Source organism: Rhinolophus hipposideros (assembly GCF_964194185.1).
Source record: "Rhinolophus hipposideros genome assembly, chromosome: 23".
NCBI classification, from domain to species: domain Eukaryota; kingdom Metazoa; phylum Chordata; class Mammalia; order Chiroptera; family Rhinolophidae; genus Rhinolophus; species Rhinolophus hipposideros.
In genome coordinates, this window is record NC_138069.1 from 5,121,065 (window position 1) to 5,132,718 (window position 11,654).

The window sequence follows — 11,654 nt, forward strand, 5'->3', positions numbered from 1 at the left end:
CTGTAATCTCTTACCTGCAATTTCAAAAACCAAAACACCTCCACAAGCTAGAAGTTTCTTTCTACTTTGGCGTTTGTACTCTATTTACTTCCTCTAGTGTGCCTTTTCACAATTGTCCACATAAATGCCGATGTATTTGATTATAAGGTATCACCCCAGATCCCTGGGAGTGTTATGCAATATTCATTCAGCATCCGCACCTGGGTCCCTTTCTAAAGTCCAAAGAATTCTAAATTCTGAAACATCTGGCCCCAAGGGTTTTGCATAAGGGATTGTGGACTCGTGTTAATAAAGTTTTATGGTAAGAAACATACGTATTTTCTTTACAGTTGTCAGGCTGCATGGTAGGATAAGTTGGGGTGCGAGGTGGGTCTGACCCCCACTGATGGAGGTGCGAATGCCTGGGTGGGCCCTTAGGGCTCCCTCAGCCGCAGATGCATTTAGGGGCTCCCAAGCTGAGGTTGAACCTTCTTCCCTGGGGAAGGGTGGGGGCCGAGTGTGCTTGGGGAGCAGACTAGAGGAGGCTCCTGGCCAACCAGTGTCACTTTGAATTGGTACAGCCGTGTCACCTTTCTGTCCCCTACCCACCCAAGACTTCGGGTTTCTCCACGGACTCCCAGACCCATCCCCCAGCTTTGGTCCCACCCAGGCAAGCACAGAACTTAGACCAGCGGCTTGCATGGCTTCAGTGCAGGGGCTTATAAGCTCAGGGAGTCAGCAGACCGGCTGGCTCTGTAACTGTGAGCCCTGGGCAGAATGGGCTGGAAGCTCCTGTCCAGATCTACACTTCTCCATTTCCGGGGCCCTGAATATTTACCTTTAGGGCTATGGGATATAGGACCATCTCTTCAGATGAGGAAAAAGGGCCATGAGGCTACGGACTGGTACAGTCCCACCGTGGCCCCTACAGGACAGCAGCAGGGCCCTGCCCACCTACCACCAAATGTAGAGTCACTTCACTTTTCCAAGTGGCCTCATTGGCTACTTGATTTACGAACTGTCTGAGGGTAAGGGTCATCCTGTCTACATCTGTCCTGGATATCCATCAGCAAACACTTGTCTTTTGCACCTCAGTGCCTTCTCCTGCTGAGAAGTGCCTCAGTGCCTTCTCTGCCCACCTGACCACCCTGATTTACTAAAACATGGCATCTACATGGGGACCTGGGGCTCCCGGGAAATGGGGGCTAGTAGACAGGAGAAGTGCCCCAAGAAGTGTCAAAGTAAAAATGTCCAAACCTGTAGAGAATTTTTATAAGAATTTATTTGAGCCAAACTGATGACATTACAGAAAAGCAAGATCTCAGATGCTCTGGAGAATGACACATTTGGAATTAAAAAGGGGCCATGTGGAAGATTACATGAAAGTGGGAGAAAGCAAGGAACAGGATAGTTAAGAAGATTATGTGCTCCCTTGAGGGTGGTTACCCCTTTGAGGGGTAGAAGCTCTCATATCAGGGTGGAATCACAAGAGTAACTGAGAGCATAGGCTGTCTCACCTGTGTCTTTCTTTAGTAGATAGTAAAGATAGTAAAGCCTATCTTTACTGTAAGTCAGACTGTTTAAACTTAACCTTGCCCCTCTCTATTCCTGTGGCTGGCTGTACCTGGGACCTCATCTTCACACAGACTTGCTACACATCTGAAATCCTGAACTCCAACTGCACTATGACCTTAGCTCTTAGCCTCCTGATGCAGTTAAACACACTCCACTTATACCTGCCCGTTAGCTGTATGGAGGTCACTGTTCCATTGATTCCTAATTGTTTTCCTTCCCAATGGGTCATATACTTGCTAGTCTTCCTTCCTATCCCACTGAGCCCGGACCTCACGCTTAGTCTGGGCATGAACTGATGCATGTTGTGGTCTAGACCAAGGTTTCTAACCTCAGCACTGCTGATCTTTTGAGTGAGAGAATTCTTTATTGGGGTTGGGTCCTGGGCACAGTAGGGTGGGGACAGAGCAGGCGTGCTGTTTCCAGGCTCTCGGCCTCACGTGGAAAGGTGCTGGCTCAAGGAGTAAATGGCCATCAACTGTGATTGGATGGCCATCAGCTGTGGTTAGTTGGCTGTCAGCTGTAACCAGTGAGCCATTGGCCACTAATACAACTGCTGTGGCTATGCTAGCAGCGAATGGTGGCTGAGCTGACAAGCACGGATTGCAGTTAGCACAGCGGGTTGCAGTTAACAAGTGAGGTTGGTTAACAGAGAAGCGGCCGGCAGGTTGCGGCTAGTGTGGCTCCTGCTTCCTGTGTCTCTAACCCAGGCGCCGGCGAGTGTGGTGGTGCGACTCCACTGTCTATGACTCCGTGGGTGTTCCTTTTTGGCCTCACCGTATCCTGCCTTCTTGTGTGGGGAGCGGGAGCTGAGACCCCGCATGACACCCTGAATGACGGGTACTTAGCAGCATCCCTGGTCTCCACCCACTAGATAGAAGTAGCACCCACCAGTTGTGACAACAAATGTCTACAGTCAGATGTCAGGGGAGGGAGTGTTGAGAATCACTGGTCTAGACTCAGGGAAACCGGGCATATCCAGACATGCCATTACCAGCCTCACTTAGGCCCTATAGCCAGTGCCTGGCACAGGTGTTCCAAAGTGTTAAGTAAAAGAACAGCCTCGCCTAGCCGGAAGCTTGTTAAATGTAGTCTTAACATCAGCGATTAATTGATAGGACCCAGACTTCTCCCAGCTCTTGGCGTGCAGGTAGCAGGGTCAGCAAGCCTTTTTTAAACATTAGAACTGCCATTGGGAGAAAAGGACTATTGCAGACAAAGCTTACATGACATCAAGATCTGGAAATGATTAGTAAAAGGCACTTTAGCTACTCCTCAGTTTCAGCAAGGCCATAGGGCAGTCTCTTCTGTTTTGGTTTTTAAGTATTATGCAAAACTAACACGCAAGACCAAAGTCGGCCTGCCCTTGTCAGAGTAGGGGTGGCCCTGGACTGATACACACTAACATCAGCCCTAAGGTACTTTCTTAAATGCCAAGGTTCCTCTGCCGTTGGCCATCAACCTTTGGCCCCTATGCCACGCCTTCTGGAACTTTTATAGGACCTACAGATTCCGTGTATTTCCCAGCCCCAGGCCCTGACTCCTTCTGAAAGTTATGCTATAACAGTGACGTTACTACAAATACTTACTGCTAAGATTACAGAAGGGGGGAGGCAGGGCCACTAGTCCTCTAGACCAGGTCTAAAGGACTTCCTGCCCTGACGGACGTGTCCTCAGTCTCTGCTGTCTGACACAGGAGATATAGCTACATGTACTTCTGAGCTAGTGCACCTCAGGGTCTGAGCTTGTAATTGTGTTTAATTTTCAGTGATTTTAAATAGCCATACTTGGCTAGTGGCTCTCAAATCCCTATACAGTTCTGTGCAAAGAAGGCAGGTTGAATTCTGGTCCTTCCTAGGACACTAAAGGGTAGTACCAAGTGATAAGGGAGGATGAGAACAGGTGAGACCACTTTGATTCGCAATCACAAGAAATAGGCTGCAAGATGACATTTTTAGGCATGAAAAGAGAAAATATTTAAAAGAAGGCTTTCTTGTATTTATTTTTTTTAATCAGACCAAATCGGCCTTGAGCATTTCACTTGTGTCCATCACAAGTGCAGGGAGGGCATGCCAGGGGAGAAACTCTAATGGAAGTTAGCTACAAAATAAATTTTATTGCCCCCTTCCTAAAAGAGCTGAGCTGTGTCCTCAAAATAGGGAGGATGTAAGTATAAATAAGGGTTATTTCTTTATAAAATAAATAAATAATGACTTTTTGAAAATGCGATGTGGGGAAACCCCAAGTATTAAAGCAGGTAACTCTGTTCTCTTCCCTTTGTCATTTCACAGCAAATCCTGACAGGGTGGTGACGAGGTCTTGGAGTGGTAGAAGGTAAAGCAGTTTGTGCTGGCAGTGTTAGTGAGAGAAGTGAGAGGTGCTAGGAGTAACTAGGCCAAAAGGAGACCGGGAGAGCAAGGTGGTGATAATTTAACTTTCTGGGCTTGGGGAAACATTGCTCATCTCTGCATGTGTGAAGTGTAGGAGATGCAACAAGGCTCCTGTTAGTGGGAGAAAATGTCCAAGTTTCTGCTTTTCTCTCCACTTCTTCCCCTCCCAAGTGGGAGGATGGATACCTCAGGGATTTGAATTAAAGAACAGGGAGGCTCATTCCTCCATAGCTACCCCTACTGAGGTTCATCCTTAGGCCTTGCTAGCCTTTCCCTCACCCCAAAGGCCTCGGATCCGGAGTTGGACTGAGCCTTCTGGTTGACAATTCCACTCGGCACCAAAGCAGGGCCCACAAAGATCAAGGGCGATCCAGGTGGCCTGGAAGAGGATCCCTGGAGGCCACACACAACCCCTTTGTCTGCCTTTTCCTAAGCACATAGGCCCCCCTTCTCCCCCTACAGCAAAGGATGGAATTTCTCCGCAGGCCGGCTATGTAGCCCAAGTGTGAGTAGAGAGGGCGGTCTCCTCTTCAGCCCTCGTATCTTGTACGCTAGCTGGCCTCAAGGTTCCATTTCAACATATTCTCCTGACCCTAGTTCATATGAAATTCTCCTCCTGGTAAAAAGCTCAGAAAAGACACCATGGGTCATCTTTTATTTTTCCCTACGACCTAATGCTGTGTTCAATCCTTTAACATGAAGGCCAGAAGTTTGCCTTCCCTGCATTTCTATACTCCTGCCTGGGCTAAGGCCACCTGGCGGGACCATGCCCACTTCCACAGCCTCTGACTCCGCACATCTGCTGAAGCAACCAGGGCCTGGGGAATCCCACAGTACACTTCCCAGGGAAGACCAAACCAAATGCCCTAGGACCTGCTTTCTGGGGGACCGTTAGATCTCAGATTTCTGCCTATGATGGACACTGAATCTTTTTCAAGAGACAAAAAAAGGACGTGTTTACTTTGTAAGATCTGTTCCCAGCATTCATTTAATGCCACACTCCTACCTCTCACTAGCAAGAATGGAACAGACCAGTAATTATACTCCCATGTTTCCTGTCTCCAACATTTTTGAGGTTAATTCTTTAGGGCTCACATAGCTGTGAGGTTCCTTTTAAACATGGATTCTTAGGCCTACCTCAGGGATGCTGATTCCTGGGCAAAGTTCAAGGGCTCCCTGGGAAAAGTTCAAGAAACAGAGCTGTAAGAGCGGCACAAATGTAATAATGTGACTGAGTTCTGATGTCTTTGGAAAGCGGAGGGAAGAGGTGGAGGAGTGCTCCAGGGCGGAGAGGAAATCCTCTGTCTTACAGGCCGACAGCCAGGGAAGTGCTTGCACAGTCCATTTACAAACCCAGATGCATCGATCACTGGCCTGGCCGAATCATGGGCAGCGAGCAGGTACTGCAGTGGGTGAAGGCAGGGACCACGACCACAGGAGAAACAAGATACGTGGATTGGGGTGAAGTGTTGGAAAAGGGGAAGGACAGCCAGTGGGGGTGCCAAGGAGGCAGGTGGCATACGAGCCGGTAAGTCACCAGGCTGTGGAGGAGCATAGGTGGACAGCCTGCAAGACCTCCGGAGCGTAGGTGTTCTCAAAGGAGGGATCGTAGCCTTCCCCATACACCTGGGTGGCCACAAACCGTGCCAGCTTTGCCACCACCCCTCACCTAAATTCTGCCTTCCTTCCTGCAGGCCTCCCAGCATGCGCTACCAAGGTCCTGCCCCAAGGCTGCCAGACCACCCACCTCCATCTCATTGTTTGGTTTGCAGCTTCTCCAACAATCCAGCTCTTTCCAATGAACACATTCCCCCTCCCCTCAACCCCCATATATCTTCCTTCCAACTGGAACATTCCCCCTCTATCCAGGGGCCTCTTCCATATCTGCTTGTCTTTGATCCAATCCCCTGCCAATCACCCTTCCCTCCGCCCCATGGAACTCCAAAAGACAGGTCCCATCTGTTTTGTTCCCTGCTGTACTCCCAAGACCTAAAACAGGGCCTGGTACCCAAAAGTGCTCACTAAGTAAGTTGCATGCATTTCCTCTGCCAGGCCTTGTTCTGGGAGCATTACCTATCTTAACTCATGTACTCTCCACTACACCATGTGAGCTTTAGGTAGTATAATTTCCAATCTCATTTCATAGATGATTTCACTACACCTCAAATGCAAAACACCTGGAAAGCAGAGGCATGTTGACTTTTTAAACAGAAGCAGATTAAAAAAAAAAAAAAAAGATGTAGGACTCCTTCAGTTCTTAACTAGACTTAGAAAAACTTCCCGGAATACAGCTTCACACTATAAAAAACAAAGAAAAAACGTCTTGCGGTAGAATCCTTTGACATCTGCACACTGCTTCACACTGCTCTGCAGCGAATACTGTGCATTCTGGATCTGGTCCTGTGTTCCTGTAAGGGTAATGATCCGATCTCCCGAAACTTCTAAAGGCTCATCAGTATTAATCAAAGTTCTACACTCAGGATGAATTTGTTTAATCTGCTGACCACCTTTGCCAATAATAGATCCAGCCAAATCTTTGGGAATAGTTAGTAACTTGGTAAGTAATAATAGGTCCACCAAATTGGGATCACAAGGCTGTGCACATCCCTTGATGGGAGACTCTGATGTAAGATCAAGGATGATCTGTACACACTCTGCAACCCTATCAGGTTTTCCTCCAATAAGAACGACTCCGTCAGGGGAATGAGGACAGCACTCCTGGAAAAGCTTAACTGTTGTCTGAGTGTTCTCTTCTCTGAATGTTCTTTGATTTTACCGTGTTTCCGGAAAATAAGACCTAACCGGAAAATAAGCACTAGCATGATTTGCCGGATGCTCACAATAGAAAATAAGCCCTATGCATCTTTTGGAGCAAAAATGAATATAAGACCAGGCCTTATTTTCAGGAAAATACGGTAAGGCTTATTTTATATTACAAACATCCTGAAATATCATGCCAGGGCTTATTTTCCGCTTAGGTCTTATTTTCGGGGAAACACAGTAGCACCTTTGACCCCAATAATTCCTCCTGCCAGACTCTGATAAATCAACAGTCTCACCTAGCAGTCAAAGTCTCTTCCTTTGTAGTGTTGATACTTTAAGCCTTCGGCAGCATCAGATTCTAGCGGGAGCTGGCTGGTTGCAGTGGGTGATGGCAACTGCAGGCCCTCTTCCAAGGTAGAGATGATTTTCTTCAGAATTTCTCCAATTGTTTCAACATCAGCACTGATAGTCAATGTGTGCTCGGGCTACTGCTGTCTGGGGCTGAAACACTGGCACTGTCCTCTGTACGCAGAGCATGAATATGCTTGCCTCCTTTTCCAATCACTGCCCCAGCATTCTTGCTCTGAAGCAGAATGCAAAATTCAACCATCTCATCAGTGTTTCGAGATCTTTTAAGGCTTGTTCCACTTCCATATCTCTGCAGGGCGTTTACCAAATTCATCACTGGTTTATGTGTTGAGAAGGTTTCCTCTGGCTGTTCAGTTTCCATTTTCATGGATTAAATGGACACACCATCTATAGGCCATAAACAAGCAGGACATAGGCAAGATGTGGAGGTTAGTGCCACCAAGAAACAAAGGATAATCCTGAAAGTGTGTTTAAAAGAGAGGGTTTATTAGCTCATTGATGACCAGGAAAAAAAACAAAAGTGCAGGCGGGAGGTGAGCTCTATTCTCCCACTCCCCAACCCAGGTCTTGGTGCCTGGAGTCTAAACCACCAGCAGCATGGATAGGTAGATATGACAACATGTTATTGTCCCTAAGTTTTGCAAGCATTTTTATATATCAAGTAGGGGGAGAAAGACATAAACCATTCTAATTTACATTACGTATAGACACAGGATGGCCTAGTTCTGGGATAGGCGCAGCAGAGCCCTCCTGGGATAGGGGGTTAGCTGTGGGCAGCAGATTGGAAAATTCATGTGTAGATAAGATGCAGAGGTCCTGGGATTCAGTGGAGCCTGGCTATTATGTCTTTGAATAATCGCAGAAATAGTCACCTGAAAAATATCCTAAATTCCAACAGATACACATATGTGAGCAGTCTTTTCTCAGAGCTGCTCCATAGCTATTAACACGCTAACTTCTGTCTCCCTTACTCTCCGGATGCTGCAAGTTTAATTTAGAACAATTTTAATTTACAACATTGCACAATTTTTCTTGTCATATGTATTCCTTGTCTTTTTGGAATTTACTGATCTGCTTTTATTATTTGCTTTTTGCTTCATTTTTTTTAAAATATAAGCAAATACACACTTTTTCTTTCTTGCTATCTCCTCCTTTCTTCTCACTACTCTGCACCTTTCCCCACTTACTGACATATTCTGGAGATCACCCCGTAGTGGAATTTAACTGGAAGCCTGCTCTGACCTGGCACTGTTTTAAGTACTGGGGGAATGGGAACAAATGACACACACTACCTAGTACAAGGGAGTTCACGATTCAGAGGAAGAGACAGATAATAAATTAAGGTATTCCTCATTCCTTTCCACAGTTGCCAAGAATTCGAGAGTGAATGTGCCTCAGTTTATTCAACCAGATTCTTTTGATGGACAATTAAGCTAACTCTCACTATAAAACATCAGGACTTTACATGGATATGTGATAAAGATATAGCTTTAAATCAATACCCATATTGCTAATTAGCAACACCATTTATAAAACCCTAGCCCTAACTGGACCTGCTGGGCTAACGTTATCCAACGCCACATATAACCAAATCACCTCTTCCCCCAGCCAAAGAGAGAGGCTACCCAAGGTTCCCTCCTCCCCAGAGTGAAAAAGCTCTCTCTGTACTGGCATGGAAGGAGTTTCAGTAAATACTAATGGAAAGGGGGAAAACAATGTGTTGTATACTATAACTGGAGTGGACAAAGGAAAAAAGCATACAGAGAAATATTTATAAATGCAGAGAAGAGCTCGTCCAGCTGCTGCTGCTGCCTCTTCTTCACCAATTTTCCCTGGTATCCTACACCTGGTCATTTCCTCCCGCTCACTCACCCTCGTTGGCTCCACTCTGGCTTCTGTCCTCAGCGCTACCCTCGCTACAGCAACTCTGACCTCCAGGTGGTGAAGGCAAGCTGCTCCGGTTCTCACCTAACGGGCTGCTCAGTAGCATCTGACAGTCACCACTCGTTTTCCTCCAGATGCTTCCTTCCTCAGCTACAGTGACCCCAAGCGGTCCTCCATACTCTTTTCGTTTTCCACCAGCCTCAGTCTCCTCTGTGCACTTATTTCTCGCCACCTGAACTTTAGTCCTTGGGGTTCCTTAGGGGTTAGTACTAGGCCCCCAGTTCTTCTCACTTCCACAGGCCAGCTTCAATTGCAAACACACCCCCTAGGCCTGGCTTCTCTACTCTCTGTACCCAAATAGCAAGTTGGATGTCTCCAAGACACCTCAAATTCCACATGCCCCAAAATGAATTCATTATTCCCTCCAACCTGTATAACCCCCTGTCTCTGTAAATGACACCGCTTCTGAATCAAAACTTTAAGAGGCATCTTTAACACCTCTCCCTCAGCCCACTCAGCTGATCAGTTACCAAGAGTTGTTTATTTTACCATCAAAACATGTCTCAGAAACATCTACTTCTCCCCTTCTACTGATGCCATCCTGTTAAGAGCCTTGACTTCAATGCACCAGTCTCTCCTGAGTTTCCCCCGATCATACACCTCCACGTGTCTTCCCTACAGCTTCGTTTCTCTCTCCCTGGCCACAAAATGCCAGAGTCCTCAAAACTGAGCCAGAGGCTTTTTTCGTGCTCTTATTGTACTCTGGCTCCATAAGATAACTCAAACTCAACCATTGTTTCAAGTAGTCTATATTGACCAGGGTCTCCCAGATTCTCATTGCATATCCAGTCTGTATTATGGGGGTGGTACTCCAAATCAGGAGGCTACTTGATATCTCCACTTAGATAACTGGGTCAACCAAAGACAACTGAATACAATTCATCCAAAACTAAATTGATATCATTCGCCAAATCTGATCTTCCAGTATCATACCTCCGCGAACGCTAGCTCTGTCCATCCCAGAACAAGCCACAAACCCAGCAAGCATCCTTGAGAACTCCATCTCCTTTATCTTCCATATCTAATCCACTTCCAAGTCCTGCTGCTTTTATCTCCCAAACATCTCTGAAACCGGTTCCCTTCTTTCTGTCTCCGTCATCACTGACCTAGCCAAATCATTCAGGCATCATTAACTGGAAGTCTGCTCTGACCTGGCACTGTTTTCAGTACTGGGGGAATGGGAACAAATGACACACACAACCCAACACAAGGGAGTTCACAATTCAGAGGAAGATACGGACAATAAACAAACATATACTATTATGGAAAATAAAGCATGGTGAGGGGATGAATGTGGAGGACGGAGGGCTGTGTTTATACGAGCTGTGCCTTCAAGAAAGTACCATCTGGGCAGCACCACGAGGAAGTGAGTCACGTGGGCTCGTGGCCGTCCGTCCGTCCATCATCCATCCGTCCGTCCGTCCATTCATCCGTCCATCCGTCCATCCGTCCGTCCGTCCATCCATCCGTCCGTCCATCCGTCCGTCCGTCCGTCCGTCCGTCCATCCGTCCATCCATCCATCCGTCCATCCGTCCATCCGTCCGTCCGTCCATCCATCCATCCGTCCATCTGTCCGTCCGTCCATCCATCCATCCGGAAGAACGGGCCCTGAGGCGGGAGCCTGCTGGGCCTGCCCCATGAACGGCAAGGTGGCCAGAGTGACTGGAGTCCTCGAGTAAAGGGCAGAGGGAGGGAGGTGACGGTGAAGAGGCAGCCGGGGCAGGACCGTGTGCTCTTGTCACTGCTCTGCTTAAACTTCTTCAATGACTTCTCATTAGAATAAAAGCCAAAATTATTACCTATAAGCTACAAGATGCCAAATGATGTCACTCCTCTCCCCGTCACCTACTGCCTTCCAGCCCCACTAGCTTCTTTCGTTTCTTCCAGACAAAATTCTTTCCTGCCTCAGAGCCTTGGCACACACCATTTTCACATCTTGGTGTGGAAGGCTCTTCCTCTCTTTCTTGCCCCCCCATTTTGATACGTCCAGTTCCTCCTCGTTCTCTACACTCCGGTTAAACATCACTTCAGAGATTTCTTTCCCGGCCACTTTACGGCAAGTGGGTTCCTCCGTTATTCTCTATCCCAGCTTTCAATTTCCCTCGGAGCACTTACCTCAGTGTTACTTGTTCTTTACTTCTTTTTGTCCCCTATTCCTATTAGAAATGTCAGGTCAAGGAGGGCAAGAACGACTGTCTCCAGCACCTAGCACCGTGGCCCAGCACGGGACACACAGCACAGCTGTCTAGTGACTCTGTGTCTTCCAGGCACGTTAAACGTAGTGCCCCCCCCGCCCCTAAATGAATAAATAAATAAATGAATAAATAAATAAATAAATAAAAATGTTAAATAAATAAATTAAGTAAAATGTTAAATAAATAAAAAAGCGAAAACAAAAACAACATAGTCCCTCCTTTAAACTTCGCAACAACTCCACGAGGAAGGAAACACACTCCCCATCGTGCAAAGAAGGACACGCAGTTTCTGATTTGTCGGCGGTCACCGAGCGACTGAGAGTCCAGATTCGACGCGAGGTCTGCAGGACCCCAGCGCCGTCCCTCAAACACCGCACTGAAGTTCCTCAGTTCGGGGGAACACCCCAGGACAGAGGAGTTCTGGTATCGCGCCGGAACAAG